This window comes from Nipponia nippon, unplaced genomic scaffold (assembly GCF_047370975.1).
Source record: "Nipponia nippon isolate SJK-2023a ecotype South Korea unplaced genomic scaffold, ASM4737097v1 scaffold_15, whole genome shotgun sequence".
Lineage (NCBI taxonomy): Eukaryota > Metazoa > Chordata > Aves > Pelecaniformes > Threskiornithidae > Nipponia > Nipponia nippon.
Genome location: NW_028262331.1, coordinates 5,419,602 through 5,438,630, shown reverse-complemented (window position 1 = coordinate 5,438,630; position 19,029 = coordinate 5,419,602). Strand labels below are relative to the sequence as shown.

The following is a 19,029-nucleotide window of genomic DNA, read 5'->3' as shown; positions in this document are numbered from 1 at the left end:
GTTCAACAACTAGAGATGATAATAGACTAGAAATGTTAACCAGTACAGGTCTGGTGTTATGTTGAGAAGGGACATGGGCGTGCAGGCACCAGAATTCTTTTGAGTTTTGTTTTAAATGTATTTACTTTAATGTGGATTATGAAAATGTACCAAAAAGTGCTTGTAACGTTATGTGACATTAGATAGTACCTTATAGCATTGGCTAGTGTGGCAGAGGTGGAGCATTGGAGGGTGAAGCTGCTGGTATATGTGATAGCTCATACAGGACAGTAAAACGTGGCTCACTTTGGAACGTAGAAGCCTTCAGTGCTTTGTGCTCTGCACTTTCTTCTCCCATCTCTGCTTAAAGAGGTGCAAGAGGTGTTGCTGTTACAGTTTGAGTCCTGTAGGAATGAAAAGTAATGCCATGCCTGGCGATGCTAGTGTTCCTTTGCTGCTGGTGCCCCACTTTGAGGAGTGCATTCACGTGTCGCTGTGCTGTTGATCTTTCTGTGCTTTCGCGTGGCTTGCTAAAGAGAGCAAATTGGCTTATAGAAACGAGTGGTGTTTATGAGGGTGTTTTCTTTAATCACAGTTCTCTCTGGAAACAATTGTCGGTTGCCCTCATTGAGTTCACGGCGAAACATCTGTTCGCTGTTCCTGCAGCTGTGTTCATAAGCACACGCTGTCACTCTGTGCCAGCCCTTTCCCCTTTGGAAATCAGGCTTTTCCCAGCTCATCTGGCCTGGTCTGAGAACTGGAGCTGAGGAGCACTTGGAGTCTAGATCCTCGGCTAAACCCTGTGTGTTGCTTCTACTCCAGTGCTCCATAGTAGTCACGTACAAGATCTGGTAGTGTGTGTGTAAGACTCATTCAATGAAGAAACAGTGTGGAAGTTAACACAGGCGCTGTCTCATGTTGTGGCTTCCAGGACAGGAGTGGGCTCGGTGATGCATGCCATTATTTTCCTCTAAACAGTGCAATTTGTGAAACTGCATCTGCAGTGTATTACAATATTCTTTATCATTTGTTAATAGAAAGCATATGTTACAGCCTTCATGTGAACATATTTCTCATGATGGATTTGTCATTATAAAAGGCTAGTAATAGCACAGCAGATGGCAAGAAGTGGCATAATTTCTCATGGGAGTGCGATAATGAAAATAACAGTTTTCTTTGGGGACTGTCACCACCTTATGCTTTGTACCTAAAGCAAGTTCTCTTGTTTTTACTCTAAATTCCTCCCTAAATAACATAGCAAAATATCAAGGATGTTTGAAATGGTCTATTCAAAAAAAAAGAGGACCTGGCTTGATTCTTAGTACGGGTTTGAACTGTACCTCATGTTCTCAAAAGTTTGGGAACGATCATGCAAATTCTTTTCTCCTAGATTCAGGGTACTTATTTACTTATTTTTTTGTCAGGGATTGAACTGATGCTTTTCATGGCTCATTTGGGGTGTTGAATCACTGTCTGAGCTTTTCCTTTCGCCTGGCTCTCTTCTCATGCCGATGGTTGATCTTGAGATCCGATGTACTCCACAGGAAGAGACTGTTTGGGTGATGGGTTATTTCAGGCGAGGCTATAGACACACAGCTTGCTTGATGTCTCTGTAAGTCACTGATGAACATGTGCAACGTTTATTATATATACCAGTTCCAGTGGGAAGTCGAGTCCAAAACAATCCGTGCCAGAGGCTCTGGCTCATTGGTATCTGGGGTAGCAGTGCATGTTTCTGTCTCCAGAAGTACTTGGTAAATCTCTTCCCTAGTCATTAAATCAGTTGGCTCAGGTGGTAGACACTGTTCCTGGATACTGACAGCTAAACTGAAAAGCAGTATAATTTCTGTAATGTGGTTGCATCTAATTTAGGACTGTGAGCTGTCTTCCTTATAGTTCAGCATCTGATCAGCAATTAGGTAAGTGTCAGTTACTGTTTTTACTCACCTCCTTCACTTTAATTTGTTTTGGTACCGCGTGTTGCTAAGAGCCATTTAACTACTTGGGGTAGTTCTCAGTGAGCTGATACATGGGCCAGTGGCTGTCCGAACAAAAAAGTGCTTAATAGCTCCTGCTGTTTTTTATAATGCAGCCTTTTGTTTTAAATGGTATCAACTGATGATCTCCCAAAAGACGCAACTTCTAAATTTCATACTGTTGACATAGTTGTTTAATAATGAGGTTGCCATTTCCACGTGGTAGTTGAGCACCTACTATGATCTGAGCCAAATCAATTTATTCACAGTACTTATATTTGGCCACCTCTTTTAATTAAGGTTGCCAGGTATTCCAGGTTGGCCGGGTTAGCCCCAGATTACAGGCTGTGTCTCCAGGATGCTATTTTGTCTCAGATTTTCATCCAGACATGCAATTTTCTGGTTTCAGTTTTCAGATTGGGTTGAGAGGGTTTACTCTTTCTCCAAGGCTTCAGCCTCTCTCTCTCACTTTCTCTCTCCCTGAAAGAGAATGGGAGACATGTATTCTTTTAACATGACCTGTTGCAGTTGGAATATAATAGCATTAATTTTGTTCTTTCCATCCCTGATACCTTTGTTGCTGGTATCAGACTACAAACCTGTGGAAAGTTATGAAAGGCATTTGTCAGAGCCTGGATTACAACTTCTGAGCAGAGCTTATGTTAAAACATCAAGGAATTTCCCTGGGGAGGAAACGGGAAAATGAACATTTTAAAAAATTATTGTTGTTGTTTTAATGAAAGTACTCCTTCCCCTTTCCATCTTTCAGCTGTTGCTGTTCCAGAATGCTGGATTATCCAGCCCCGTGCTTATCCTACTCAGCTGAGCTGTCCAGAGCTATCGGGGAGGCTATTGCTTCGTGCAGAATGGCAGCGCCGCTGCCCTGTAGTCACTTCAGTTGACGCAATTACACAAATGCGTAAGCCAAAGATTTGGGAGAAGCTGTGCCTGAGGAAGGGATAGCAGAATTACTGCCCCTTGCATTCAGTGTGTGCTTTTGAAACTTTCTGCTATTGAAGAAGAAATACGGATTTGAGAGCTAATAAATATCTGCATATTTCTGAATAAAGAATAGGCAGGTTGTGCTTCTAACAAGTAATTTTTGACCATACGTTTGCTGATCAATAGACTGGTGAGGTTTTGAATAGCTAGACGGTAATTACTTTCTTAGCATTTGCCAGCAGTGTTCTTGTAGCGTGGGAGAATTACTGGGTGCCAAGGTTAGCTCTGCAACATGTAAAAGCATTCTGATGATATGCAAAACCTGTATCTCTATTTCTGTTTTGTTGGTATTCCTCCTTGTTGGCTTTGTGTATTGATTTTCTGTGTTTTAAAATTCCAGTGCATAATCTAGAAAAGGACAGCGCAGGCTTGGGGAAGGCGAGATCTGAGTAACACCACTTCCACCCTACAAGAACCCTTATTCTACTTGAGAGAGATATTCAAGTAGACAGAGAGTTCTGGGTGCATCTCCTGGTTTTCTTCGCTCTGGCAAATGAAATCTTAGAATTCATGGCTCCACGTGGACTGGTCAGATCTCATTTTCTGAGTCCTGTACTTAGCAATATGGGACTGTGAAAGGAGGGAGGCATAATGATTGCAGTGAGGGCCAGGGGCTCCTGCTGTGGGTCTTGCTGAGCAGGACAGAAACCAGACTTGAGGACTCTTTCACGTCATATGATTCACCCAGACTGCAAGTGAAGCGTGAGAGCACCCTGGCATCCATGTAAGGTAGGAAGCCTATAGAGCTCTCATGTGACGTATATATGATGTGATGTGCTTTGACAATGTGCAATGCACTGGTAGCGATAATCCAGGAATTTTGCATGATTTCTACTATGTAGGTTTGCTGATGTGGCTTAGAACTGCTGAAAATCCATGAGAGCTCACCACTTCTGTAATGATGAAATCCCTTCTTCATTTAACTTCGTTTTATGTAAGAAGCAATGCTCTGTTGCTGCTCTGGACAACAGGATTAGTCAGCAGAGTCGCTCTCCCTCAATAATATAAAGGTCACCAAGAAAAGTCCATCTGTCGTGGTAAAATAAGAAGAGTGTCTCTGACTTTAGGAAACGAAGAAATGATGAGAAAACTGCTAAATTTAATCTTCACTACTTTATATTTAAATGGCATCTAAGAGAAAGTATAATAATTAGTTTCTAGTTCAGTTTGAACTTACAAATAAAAACAGAAAAAATAAAATGACGTTTTTGCAAATGACGTAATTGCAAAAAAATCCAGTGGCAGAAAACTATCATTCAAAAAAGGCATTTTGAGATGCTTTATTTCTGAATATGCTCCATATGGACACAGTTATTTTGACAGCATTCCTTATTGCCATAGAAATGCTCCTGACAATGTCTTTACATTCATTAGCAACCATTGAAATAGCATGGATCCCGTGACTCTAGTTCACTAGAAATACCTGAGTGTTTGACTGTTGTACTGTGCTAAAGAATGAGTCTTGCTTTATCTGTTGCTTTATGTTATTTTTTTTTTCTCCAAGAAAAGATATCCTGATCTACAAAAAACTTTGCAGAAGACCTTCTGTTTTTTATCAAAATCTGAAAATATGTTGATTTTTACACTGCTTGACGTGGTTTCAGGGTTTTGAAAATAACATTTTAGTTGCTGAAAACTGACGTTTCCCCAGCCACAGTTTTGTAGGGGGAAAAAGAAGTTTGAAACGTGAAATACACTAGAGAGAAAATGACTTCATGGAAATGTTAGCATTTTATGAAAATATTTTGCAGAAAAAAGGAAGACATTTCTGACCGTTTGTTATGACAGCAAGAAGTTTACAAGTTTCAGCTGGCAGATAGCTTCTTTAAAGTGGTGGTGTGGTCTGATCATGACAAATCTATCTGCCTTGCAGGAGAAGCAGAGCTGGATTTTACCAGCCCAGGTTTCAGCCAAGAATCTATATTGGCATTAGAATTCGTTCTCTGGTTCCATCTCCTCCTTGCTTTGCTACAGCTTTCTATACTTACATGAGAGCAAAATACACTAGATATTAAGCTGAAGAAAGAGGTATCCACACTCTCGCTGCAGATCAGTAGGAGTTTTTTCAGTGTAAAACCATTGTGGACTTAGAATGGGTACCAATGAAAGAAATGGAATTCAGTCATATCTCATAGGTTACAAAATTCTTGTTTTAGAGGAACCATGCAATTTTATAGAGCTCTATTTCTGCAGCTTGTCTTCCATATTCCTTACTTTCATGACTAAGAGGGGAAAAAAGCCCAGAACACTTCACATGCAACATGCATACTTTCATGCAACACATTGTTGAAGAAAATTAAATGCCTTAAAACCCCTCCCAGTAAGGAAAGGGCAGTATCCTCTTCTGCTTCTTATTAACTCTTTTGCTTGTGTAGGATTACACATCTGTTTTAAATCCTCTTCTGTGGACCATTTAAAATTTCCACTACAAGGTGAAGAGGCATTGCGTCTCTCTTGGGTGGTCAGAGAGAGGCTTGGTGGTGGTGGTGGTGGCGGCAGTAAGGAAATTCTTGCCAAGCTTACTGCCTTAGAAGAAGGGATTTTCGTTTAAGAAGACAGGTTACAAGGAAATATAACACAGTCTCATAGAATCATAGAACAGCCAGGGACCTCAAAATATCATCTGGTCCAACCTCTTCCATTGGAAAAGGAGCCTGGACAAACTTATCTAGCACCCTGTCCAGTCGCATCGTGAAAACCTCCAGCAGTGGGGACTCCACGACGTCCCTGCGGTGGTTCCAGTCAATGATTGTTCTTACTGTAAAAAATGTCTTTCTTATGTCGAGATGAAACCTCTCTGAATCTCAGAATATTTTGGTCATTGGTAAATTACTGCTAGTGAGTGGCTTTCTGTGTTGCTTGTTAGAAATATTTTGATTGGGACAACCTTGTAAAGTCTGTAAAGTTACTTTAACTATTAGAATTTGCCTAAAATTTCTGTAGTCTGTGAGACAGGCAGAGGTTGTTCTTGCAATCTCTCCCCTTCGCTCTCGTGCTCTCTGTCATTGTGCATAGTGGCCTTGACCTGTTCCTGGTATGTGGAGTGACTTCTTGCAGAGATACTTTAGCGTGTGTGTTTCTAAAAAAGAGCTTTGTGTGGCGTAATGCAGCAGGGCATCTTTCTGAGTGAGGAGAGGTTAAAAGGAAGAGCTGCTGTCTTTGACATAAACATCATTTAGTGTATAGTGGTAATGTGTGTCACTGCTGATGAAAGGAAGCTGGCACCACTTTCCCCTGTTGGTGTATTGGAACCCGTTTGGCGCTGTTCTTCTGGAATTCAAAATTAAGTCTGCCGTTCTAGCTTACCAACTTTATTGTCGTTCAGGAGAGCCCTGATCAATTTGTCCACTCATTTTCATGATGATAAGTTACAGATTAGTTGAAGGACTGAGGCTATGAGACCTTACGCTCTTCAGGTTATTCCATTACAGATGGCCTATTGTCTTTATCAAAGGTGCCTTAAGTGCCCTGTTTTGAAGATAAGAGTCTCAGGTGGTCAAAACTGTCTGAACTCATGTGATCTGATCTGGTTCAGAGTTCTTCTTTCTATTTTTAGATTATTGTACTGTATTACTGCCATTACTAGAATCCCAAATTGGCCAAGTTGTGCGCTTGGGTATGTCTTGTAAAGTTTTGGGAGTTTTTTTACACATGTTTTTCATTGTGGTGTGCAGCTGTTTTAATGTAGTCCTGTATCCTTTGAATCACAAGGGAATTTCAGGTCTATTTATAAACAGTCCAAAAGGTTTAGCACTGCTTTGAGAACAAATTATCTGCCTTTCCTGTGCTGTTAGCAGCTATTTTAAACATTTCAACCATATGGTGACTTTATTTGAACTTGTTTGGATGAAGTTGAAATACAGTTTGTTTCTGCATGTGTGCTTGAGTGTGTGTTCTCATCTCCGATTGAAATCTAAGGCTGTATGTATTTCCAGCTGGTAAATTGTAATGATCGTATATAGTTAATGCCAATCACAAGATAAGAATACTGAAGCATTTACTCAACACTTGAAAGTATTCTGTCAATTCCCTCTGGACTTTTCACGGAAGGTCAGATAATACCCTTTTTACCCTTCCTGCTGTTACTAAGGGATATATCTGAAGGGGGAACAGGCTGCCCAGGGAAGTGGTTGAGTCTCCATCCCTGGAGTTATTTAAAAGACGAGTAGACATGGTGTTTAGGGATATGGTTTAGTGGTGGAGTTGGCATTGCTAGATTAATGATTGGACTCAATGATCTTAAAGGTCTTTTCCAACCTAAACAATTCTATGATTCTATATGTAATTGACTTATATTACTGTATTTTCCTGAAGCTGTGGACCATTAACTGACTCACCTCTGGAAACAGAGTATATAGAAATACTGCAGAAGAGATGGATACAGTGTTCTGTCAACACTCTTTAAATACAGTGATGCATACTTCATAAATATATTTCAACTTGTCTGTTCATTCCATAAAAAGGAATCCCCGTCCCTGGCTTGTAATGCTCTGTGCCACTTCGAAATTGTCAGTGGAATTCCCCATGTACCAAAGCATGAGCAAGTGAAGCACAGTGAGCCATGTTCAACTAGCCTGAATGTCTGTTCTTACACGACTGAGAGATTAAGGACTTGTAGAGAGCGATTGAGAAGCTTTAGTGAGCAAGAAGCCACTAAGAGGCAACTTAGAAATACTTGGTTCAAACTCCAGGTTAGAATTTATGCTGTCTGAATTAGACCCATATTAACTCAGCTAAAGGCTTGCATGGAATTGCCCTTAGCCCTCCCAGTTCCTTGGAGAGAAGCGAAGTGGAGCTTGTCGTGCTGGAGGATCAGGGGAGGGTTCGGGGAGGTGTGAGGGAGCGATTGTTGGATGTTGTGTGGTTGTTTGAAGGGGGGCATGGCTAAGTTTCTAGGCTTGCACTTTGGCTCCTAGGCTAGGGGGAAAAAAAGGCATGCTTGAGACAGGATTTCAATTTAATTTACACTTTTATTAGCATAACTTTCTTTATCTCTCTGTCTCTTCATTATAAAAGCTTGAATTTCAGTTATACAGGAGCTGTTTGCATGGCACTGGTCGTCTCTTTATTAAGGTTTTTTTTCAGATTCTTGTAGGGCGGTGGTGCGAAAAGGCGAGGTATGTGTAATTCATTCTTGGTTTCTGTGCTTCTTGCACTTGATTTTTCCCTATCCAAACTGGCTTGCTATAACAAAAGAGTTTCTTTCAATTAATTGGGAGGGAGAGAACAAATACGTAACTGACAAAACTTGCTTGGAAAACATCCCAGAATTTTGTCTGAGCAATGACAAGTGTTTAAAAATATTCCTTCTTGTTTTTCAGATCACTTATCAGAAAATCACCACTGTCTTCTGCCACTTCTGTAATTGATTTTTTTTAAATAACCCTGCAGTAGATGATTGTCTCATGTTCCGTTATCATGCCCCCTGGATTGGCTGTCTCATTTCTCCAGAGATGCCAATGTGACTAACAGAGTATTTTGTGTCTTTCTCCTTGATTTTTACACCCCTAACCTTCACCCCCACCCACTCACCAAGCCCCACATCTAGGCAGGCCGACCAAAAAGTGTATTGAGGAGCGGGACCTGCTCACTGTTAGTGTCTATCTGTCTCTTGCACAAAAGAGTTAGAAAACTTGACAACCCAAGGTTAGTTTTGGTTTGGTCTGTTTTGCTTTGTTATTTTAGGTTACCTGAAAGGTGTACTTGACAGGAATAGCTTAGGAGAGACTCCCCATCTTTCTTTAAACTGTTGATGCCACATCTTTGCAAGCCAGTTCTGAATCATAAGCGCTCCCCAGATGACTAGTAATACTTATGTAGCTGTTGACCTGAATAGTGTCTTCAGCAGCAAAATATGGTTATTGCTATACCTGGGAAGGGTTTATGAATGCCATTTCACACTACAGTCCGGTTATGATAGACTAGGTGATAATATCTCACTTGATGCAATAAACAGTCACTGAAAATAAATACTGTCCAGGGACGGCAGATTTGCGTGTTAGGCAGTGAAGCACCTGAGACAATCCTAAACCAGTGGTTTTGCTGCTGTCAACCCAAATTGTTTCAGGTGGATTCTCAGCAGTTGGATGCTGCCTATTTGAACCTACCTGCTAGCATTCCTGTGTAATTTCTTTTGCTGCACTTTAATCAGAAGTGCACTTTTCCACAGTAGAATACTCTAAACCCAGTAGAATTTTGTGTGAGGAAGGTACTGAGGAGACAGAGCCATTAGGAAATAGGACTTGGTGGCTTTTGTAAAGTCTCCCTCTTAGGAGATCTCTGGATAAATTCTGTTGCTGTTTCATTTATAGCACATGTAAGATAACAAGAGAGGGAGGGAAGAGAAGAAATTATTTACTCAGAAGAATGTCGATCCAGTCACCAGAGGCTAACTGTTACATCTGCATCCTTTTCTCTGAGTTCAGAGAATCATAGAATGGTTTGGGTTGGAAGGGACCTTTAAAGATGATCTAGTCCAACACCATTTGAAACTGCACGTGATTAAAGAGAAACATTATAGTGGTTAAAGCATCTGATTTATTTCTCCAGGATGACTCTGTGCTTTCTACTCTGGGCTCACTCAGTTGACAAGAGTGGTTGTCCTGTTTGCAGGTAATTGAGAATGATGAGGGCCAGTGGTCTTCATGGTCTCCCACCTTTGCATATTCTTTATATTGGGCACAGCACGCATTGGGTGACTTCTGTTAGTATGTGAAACATAGAGACAGTACAGCAGTGTCAGAGGTGAGATGTTACTGAGTTAGAAGCACTGAAAAATGCTCTTTCAGTGTCCTGTTATTGATAATAAAAGAAAAAAATACTAATATTTGTTATGATATACATTCAGCATGTATCCGTTTCTCCATTGATTTATTGCAATGGAGTTACCTTGCTGTGCTGGCTTCTGGAAGGATTGTACCTGTGCCTACACTGTATTGTCCAAGGACGGTTCAGCAGGGATGTTTGAGGTCAACCCCTCTTCGTGTGAAAAACACTAATAAGGTTTTTTTCTACAGGGACTCCAAAGCTTTTGTATGAAAGTTGTCCAAATGCAGAGATCTTCCTTTCCTTGCAAAAAATACTTGGTGGATAAACCTCTGGAGAGGCTGTATTTGCGGTGGGTTCCTGGTGGATACCAAACTGTGGTTGAGTTGGGAGGTACACAAATACAGAGCCAGGGACCTGCAACCCTTCTTCCCCTCTCCTCTGGGTTATTGATAGAACTGCAGCCAAAGAGAGGGGTAATGTGGTACGTGCTGAGGCATGGAGCCAGGTCTGATACCACAGAGAACCTGTGCTTGAGCTGCCCTTCCATATAATGCTGGTCTCGGAGCTTGCAGGAGTCATGAGCTGTGGCTGCTCAGGACATGAATGTAGTGGTGTGGTAGTGTGCCTAGTGGGACTGCTGGGTCCTCATCTGTTACGTGAGCGGCAGATTCTTAAGGTGTCCATCTGCAGTGTCTCTGTGAGGGCTCCTGTCCGTCCCTACTGTCAGTAAGGCCAGGGAACGTGGGGTGGCGTGCAGAGGAGGACTTTGTGTCCAGCCTTGGGTGAACTGAAAAGAGGAAGAGCTGTTGTTGGCTTTGTATGTGGATGCTGGCAAAGAGGTAGGAGCAGGTAGAAGATGACCCTGTTCGAAGCAGTTCTTAACAGTCCGAAGCAGCCCAGATGACATCTGGGATAACCCCGGTTTGTCGTAGCAGTTTACAACTAGTAGATTTTCTTAGATTTTTTTTTTTATTTTAAATAAAAGAGGGATACTAAAGACTATTGCATTTCAAGCTAACAGGTGCTATGAAAGACGAGGTATTTCCATAGTATTTTGGAAGGCAGCTAGACCCCATTTCAGGGGCCAATTTTTATTACAGTCCCATTTTGTCTCCTGGTCTGGATTTCATCTGGACAGGGAGGCATGAAATTAATGTGACAGCACGGAGATCACTGGAGCTCTTCTAATACTGTGGTACAACCCCAGTATGGAGCAGTGCTGTGCATCTGCGCTGGGGGCAGCTCGGCTTCTTGAGAACTTGCATGCATGCAAGACTCTGGTTAGATAGGTGTGCACAAAGAGCTAGAGTTTGCTGGCCAAATAGGTGTGTCTGTGTTTCCTGCACCACACGTCTTTCTGAATGACTGTGTTATGACAAATAAAGCCTTTTCCTTTTTTGTCTTCTGCAAAGTCAGTTTTATCTTTTCAGTCTGCGTCAGGCTTCCTAACCGTTCTAGCTTTGCAAACCTACACCAGCAGATTTAGTGGAAGAGGACAAGAATCATAAGAAGATTTCAAACCGTATAGCTGTGTGCATTGCTGTCACCTGAGTGGTTCTGACTACTCCGAACTGAGTGATCGTAAGGGATGCATTCATTCATATAAAACACCCTTAATTTCATTCTCTCAGGCTTGCAATCAGGAGCCACGGTATTGCTCTATGTAATTTGTTCATTACAGCCAACAGCAGCTTTTTACATTCTGCCTTGCAGCACTGCATGCAAATACTGTGCTGTTTGCCCAGGTGAGAGACCTGTCGTAGCTCAGAAACTGAAACACGTAAGTAAACTAAAGTCTGACAGACCTTTCACATCACAGAGAGATTCCATGTGGCGTCTTGCCCTGCTTTTTTCACAGGCAGTTTCATTTTGGTCATCTACTGAGAGGTAAATAAAGACAGAGGATATTTTTAGTATGTGAATGGTTTTCTATGGTGTTTCACTGACAATATTATTCCAAGGACAATGTTGAACACCCAAAATCTGTTTAAATGAGAGTGAGTGCGTACAGGTGAGAGAGAAATCCATGCATGTCTGACAGACACGTGATAGCCATCAGATAAGTGGTAGGGTCCACAGGGTTAAGTAGTGGGTCTGTGTGATAAATAGCCAAGCTGCGTGGTAGTTGCTGACATATCTTTGTCTCTGCAGTCTTCTGCTTGATAATCGCTCCCTCTGGCATTTATTCTGACCTTTGAAGCACATTAACAGCTTCAAGCAAAACTTCATCATTAAAAACATTTAGAGAATACTCACCCGTCTCCTAAACGTGAACTGTCTGTGGTGGTGCATTCCCCCCTCCTGCTTCCTGAACTGTTTTACAATCTCAGTAACTCCCATCAAAACTTGGCCTTTGTGTAACGAGTTTGGTGGCTAAGCATCCCTTGACCGTACCAGAAACTCTTACATGGCTAAGGTGGGAGTAGCACTGTCTGTACCAGGGAGCCAGTCGCCCCCTGACAACCTTGGAACATCTTTTACATCTGTACTAGGAATAATCAGCCGCCCCTGACAACCTTGGGGCCTATCTTATCTGGGTTGTAACTCAGGACTGTACCAGCATCACTGGAATTTTGGAGAACTTTAGTAATCACCAACCCAGATTGTACAACAGGATGAAAATTTACTGATGCCTAAAGTCAATCATCTCATGACCCTATAAACAGTGGTACCAAGTGAGACCCTTTTAGCTCTCCTGGACTGCAGCGGGCTGCGCCAGCATCTTCCTCTGAGTGGGATGCCTTTCCGAGCAGCGAACTTCTCAGTTTGCATACAGAGGCCTGACGGCAGGACCTGGGCTGATCTCCAGCACCTTTCACTCCTCAAGACTCAACCTTTGCCTGTTGAGATAATCACTTGATGTGAATATTTCACTGAACTCGAGGGGAATTTTTACTAGGTACCTTTATATATGCATATTGTGAGTATGTCACTAAATTAGCGACAAATTACTAAGCCTATTGTGTGTGTGTGTGTATTGATACAAATATTGTAGGAAACCCTATTTAATCACCTTGTAGATGCTAAATTAACCAATGATTGGTTATTGCTAAGTTCTTGTGATTCTCGCTTAACTGTGAACAAACCTTAAACTGCTGCTAGACATGTATAATCCTTAGACATAAAGCGTTGACCAAGTCTGAGACTAGGATTGGATCCAGCCGCACCTAGGCTCCTCTCTGAGATGGAGTGTAGAAAGCGAGGGGGTCCATTCTGAACCTCGGGACCCAATGGGAGGGCCCCCTTGTCACCCTTGTATTTTCTTCTAACTCAATTTCCTCTTTCCTTCTCTTTATGTGTGTGTGTGTATATATATATATGTTCCATTCATTTAATAAGTAACAGAGTGAATCTTGCCATCGAACTTTGTTAAATCACACTTTTATAAATTTCTGTTAAAATCACTATTTGCAAATATCTTTGATGGTGATCCTTTAAGCAACCTAACCACTCATCCTTTACAAAGTGTCAGCCTCATCTCTGGTACAAACTGGTTTTTTTCCTGGGTGTAGATTGATCAGGGTTAGTGACAGTCCTGTTCCCTGCGATTTCAGTTCTTTTGCCCTGAGGAGGAGCAAGTGTTGCTTTGTGTCACAGAACTTTTGGGAGTGTAATGAAAGGCCTCTACTCTTCTGCTGAATTTGCCAAGGTACAAAAGCTACGGGGATTGAATGGCTCCTCCTCTCCCCCTCCCACAGGCATGCTTACTCTCAGCTCACATCACGTAGGTCTACTGTGGGACTAACCAAGCTAAAACAGCCGTGAAGAACTCCAGGTGAGCTTGCTTTTAATGAACATGGATTACTCTCACTGACATGGACTCTAGTCTCTGTTGTTCTTCAAAAGAGCCAAGGAACGACACTGCAGTCTACGCGTGACACCTTAGGAGACGGCAACACTTCTAAAAAGGCAACCTTGTCTTCAAAGGGTAGGGTTTGCTTCTAGTCAGTCACAATATTTTCAGAATCTTTCCCTTATAAGATTCTCGCTGTGTTTTCAGTTTGTCCAACAACCAACTCTGTGGAACCCTGATCTCTGACCGTATGCCATTAAAATATCAATAGCATAATAGTATAAATTTCTGACCTAACTCTTACATTTGGAGCCTGAGTGTAGGGACTGAGCAGACAAGGCAGGTCAAGAAAGGCCTTTTGTTGGGTTTTGTAAGGAACTGGTTCAGTTATTCTGATATACCAGAATGTTCCAGAGAGGGGGGTGAGGAGAGCTTTGTACTCTGTCCTCTGATTTCTATATTATCTCAGAATTATTTGAAAATGCTAGAAGACCTTCCGACTGCTATTAAATTCTTATTGGGGAAGATTTCTGAGTGATGCCTAATCCAGATATATTTGCAGGTTTTGGTATTCCTGGTTCACAGCATGGCTATATGGGGTTTTTCACTGCTGTAAGTGAATTACTGATGCAGAGAACTAAAACCTCTTGCTATTTCTTCACCTATGTTCTGTGTGGAGGAGATGAAACTGGAGCAGAAGTAGTGTTAAATGTGGAGTGAATACCTGTGTGACAGAATAGTGGACTCTATGGATAATCTGGTTCTGTAAGAGGCGGCATATTAGCTTAGAACTGAGCTCGTTGTTTTTATGCTGCTTCTTTTATTAACTTCTTAATTTTCATGGAACTCAGAAAATGGGAAATAGTGATATATTCTGATCTAATATGAGGGTGAAATCAGAAAGTTAGGCTGAAAATGAGGGTAGCAAAGAAAAGGTTGGTAAAAGAAAGCACAAGTGTGCTGCTCTCAGTGCAGTGGATAGAGACTACTTGATGCATAGACAGAATAAAAAAAGGATTACTGGCTGCCATAAAGTTCAGAACACCACAGTAATGTTTTACAGACTGTACGTTATATTCAAGCTGTTTTATCTCTCTCTCTTCCAGTATCTAAAGGGAGGAACAGCCTTTTTTAGCAGAAAAGGCAAGAGTGCAAAGCACTGTAGTATGGAGTGAGAGGAAGCAGAAAGTGTTCTCTAGGGGTTTGTTGAGCAGTGTGAAGGTTTATCGTAAAATATTAATGGAGTTACTGTTACAAAATTATATATATGTCCGGCTGTTTTTTCTGCACTGCATTAAGCTTGTTCTTGTGTTAATTCTCCAGATTTAGAAATTCATCGTGAGTTACCTGTGTGACCCTCTAATATAGTTGCTGATGATACTAATCTGGGCGGTGCTGTTGACTCTCTCGAGGGACAAAAGGCCTTGCAGAGGGATCTAGATAGATTGGAGCATTGGGCAATCATCAGTGGCATGAAATATAACCAGAACAAATGCTGGATTCTGTACCTGGGATGGAGTAACACTGGACACAAGTATAAACGGGGAGAGGAGCGGCTGGAGAGCAGCCCTGCGGGAAGGGCTGTGGGGCCGTGGGCGCAGCAGGAGCCAGCAGTGTGCCCTGGCAGCCAAGAGGGTGAGCGCGTCCCGGGGTGCCTCCGGAGGAAGCAGCGGCAGAGACAACGCTTAACGAAGTGACCACCACCCCCGCTCCCCGTCCCCTTGTGCTGCTCAGGGGGAGGAGGTAGAGAATTTGGGAGTGAAGTTGAGCCTGGGAAGAAGGGAGGGATGGAGGGAAGGTGTTTTAAGATTTTTATTTTTTTTTTTTTCCTCGTTATCCTACTCTGATTTGATTGGTAATGAATTAATTTCCCCAGGTTGAGTCTCTTTTGCCCATGACAGTCATTGCTGAATGATCTCCCTGTCTTTATCTCGACCCACGAGCCTTTTGTTATATTTCTCTCCCCTGTCCTGCTGAGGAGGGGAGGGATGAGCGGCTGGGTGGGCACCTGGTGTCCAGCCAGGGTCAACCCACCACCCTGAGGTACCATAGAAGCAGCATACACTGAAGCAAAAACTTGATCCAAACCTTATGTCCTAGCCAGCAGTTCGTTCGTTGTCTGTTCCACTAGTCTGTCCCAAAGTGGGTTTACACCATTTTCTTCCTTTGTATGTGACTGCCTTTATGAGTGTGGTAAAGTGTTGTAGCTTAAATCCATCACATGCCATGCATTTTTTTCTTTATGTCCTCCGTGGACTTTTATGTGCAAGATAGTTTTGTGATTTAGCAGAATTTTGTTTCTTGTTCTTTTGGGGTTTTTTTGACTTTTATTTTTATTGCCGTGCTACTGTACATTCAATTCTATTCTCTGACAGGCAGAGCATTTTGCAGGGGGAGTGGGAGGTGTAAAGTTTTGTGATAGGTGAGTTAATCCCACAGTCTCAGACTAGCTCCGGAAAAGATGCTCCCCGCTGCAGAGGCAAGATTATTTACCCTTTTAGAGGGAAGTCACTGCACCTTAGAAGCAGAACAACTGATCGTGACTTTTACATCCTGCCAGGCTGCCTGGGCTGAGGAAGCATCTGGGAGAAGAGATGCTAGGAATCTGCGTTCTGACTTGTAGCCTGCAGGAAACCAATGCTGTGATATCAGGCCAAGTTCACTCAATAGCATGAAGAATTCACTCTGCTCAGTAATACGAGCCAGAGCTGTGTAGGGTGGCTCAGCAGCTGTGTCCAGATTGAGGTTTTCAAGTGTTTTGCTCCCAGAAAACAAAGGCTGGGTTTTTGAAAGCTCTCAGTGTGTTTGGAGACCTGGTTGCTTTTGTGAACTTGGGCATTAGGACAGCAGTTGGAACTAGCCACTACTACCACCTACCCACTCTGATCGGTTAGTTTGGGTGCCTGCAGAGGAGCTGACCTTCTTGAGGAGTGAGATTTCAGCGTGTTCTCCTGTTCCTATGTCTCCTCTCCTTGTGCCAGATTTGAGAAGCCTAGTGGACTTTGTAGCTGGTGCCTTTGCAGGTTAATTAAAAAAACAAGACAAGACAAATGAACAGAAAGTTTTTAATCTTATCCCATCCTGACCTTTCCTGACTGCATGAGTAGCTGTTGCAATGTAAGCTATTACAACCCACGGGTTTCTGACTCTGTATGGGATTTGAGTACCTTTTTTGTTACTGTAATTTACATAATGATACAATTAGCATAAATTGGTATAATGATGGTATGAATCAAGACAGCTGGAAAAATCTGTAAAATGTTGATAATGTCATCAGGGAGTTTTGGTCCAGCAAAACTGTGTTATTATTTTACCTCATTAAAGCCCTTCCAGTAAATAGTAAAACACATAATTTCTCTATAATCAGTTTCATTTTAGCACCTAATTAAATTTGTGTCATTTTCTCTAATAGGTTATGCTGTCCGTTTCTGTCTCCTACAGAGCTTTAGCTGCTGAATAGTCTTGCCCTTTATATTGTCATCATGACAGAGAAGGTCCTCCAGTTATTTAAGTCTCTGGTATTTAACCTAAACAACAAAGCTGAACCTATGTAGACCCAAAATCTGATTATCTTCCAAAGTATACGATCAGCAGATCTCTTGAAATAAAGGCATGTGTTGATCCCCTTACATACGCCACCCGCGTGACACACAGTCCCCTGCCTCCCCCAGTGTGGGACACCTTTGAATTCAGGCCAGTTTGTTCCTTTGGGCAGCGCGATGCTGAAGATTTGTCCATTGAAATTCCTGACTTGGGCTGCAAATCAGCAAAAAACCACCTGCCTCCCCTTTTTTTTTTTTTTTTTTTTTTTTTTTCAAAACAAGACAGTGTACGTTCTGACACGACTGCAGCCTGAACTTCTGGCCGTGTAGCAGTGTTCTGAAGACAGTTGAGCTGTGCACGTTGGTATGTCTGAGAGAAAAGAATGCCGTGTGTGCTTCCATAGGCTGATCCGTGCGTCATCGTTTCTGTAATCTCCGATACTGCAAGTTGATACCATACTTTTTTTTCTTTTTCTCAGCTGAAGTGAGAAAGCAGTTTTGAAAGAAGCCTAATTTTATGATAGATGGCTACTTTAACAATAGAATAGAAATGGTGAGAAAAACAATGCCTAGAATCCTTGTGTCCAGTTACCTGTGACACTTGTGTGTGTGTGAAGCAAGGAGCTCTCCTGCAACCTGGCATTTGATGCATTAGGGAAAAAGCAAACCACCCTCTCTGCTTTTCTAGAAGCGTATCTTTAGAACAAGATTTTCAGAGGAACAGCCCACAAGTAAGCCAAGGAAGTCTTTTTCTCTAGCGCGTTGCGCTGTATGGATAACTGAAGAGGTCTGTGAGCATCTGATGAGGAGGTTTCCTGTTTCAGTATTGTCTTGAAGATAGATATTGTGGTTCAGTATAAGGTGAAGCCTCACGGCCCCGAATAATCCTTTTTCATGACACAAAACATGTTTCTGTGGCACTGGTTCTGTTGTGAGCTTAGGTGTTAAAAAAGTGATACTTTTTCATATGATGACCTTCAGAAAAAAGTAAGTCTTCTGGACAGGCTTTTGAAAAGAACATTTTTAATTAGAAGGAGCTTCAAATTGCAGGGACTTCTAGAAAGCAATTGCCTTTGGTGGAAGTTCAGGGTTTATGGGTGTGTGTTGTTGCTGTTGGGTTTGTTTTCTGGTGTGTTGGTTTTTGTTGTTGTATTGTTTTGTTTTATACAAGTATTAAATGACTAATCCTTTAAATCCTTGCCTGCCAGAAACACAAGAACAGCTACCTTGCTTTTAAATATGGAGATCTGTAGCCACAGAGGTTAAATAAATTTCTAGTGGCTGTAAGGAATGATCGTGGTAGAATCTACTGTAGCATTAGCTCTCAATCCTAATCAGAAGAGTAGAGTGTGTTGGAACTGTGTTTGGGGCTAAATTCAGTGCTTTTAGAATAACCTGGCCAGACCCTGTTTAATCAGTGTTCTTGGTGAGAGGGAAATTACAGTCCGCTCTCTGAGGGTCTGGCCGACTGCCTGTAACCGTACGTCAAATGGACTGGAACCGCCAACAGGGTGTGAACTCAGAATGCCAAAAAAAAAAGTAAACTGAGTCATCTATAGCATTATGTGATGCATTTATTTTCTTCTGACTTACTGGGTAAGGCAGAGAAAAATGTGTTTAAATCCAGAAAGCTGTCAGTGAGCTACTTCGGTATTATTATTTAGCACAATCCTCTCTCATTAACTCTGAAAACTTGCATCTGTCGTGGAGGGAGGAAGGCCTCCCAGTTTTTCTCAGAACAGCTCACCCTTGTGAGATGAGTAGAATTTTAAGGCTGCAACACTGCAGTCAGCTGAAGTTTTAAATTACAAATTTCTGGTGTTGACATTCAGAAGGGTTTCAAAGCCGCCTCCTCCTCCCATGAGAGGGAGGAGGAGGTGTTGCAGAGATTGGAGGATGCACATCTTGTCTGGAATTTCATCACTGTCTGTAGAAGGCAAAAGCACATTTTTCCTCCCCAAAGAACTGA

The 19,029-nt window shown here is 42.1% G+C and overlaps 1 protein-coding gene across 3 annotated transcripts in view; it reads left to right on the top strand.

The window, feature by feature from the left end:
- PITPNM3 (PITPNM family member 3) overlaps positions 1–19,029 on the top strand; it is a 146,769-nt gene that overhangs the window by 73,890 nt on the left and 53,850 nt on the right. The window lies entirely within an intron of this gene.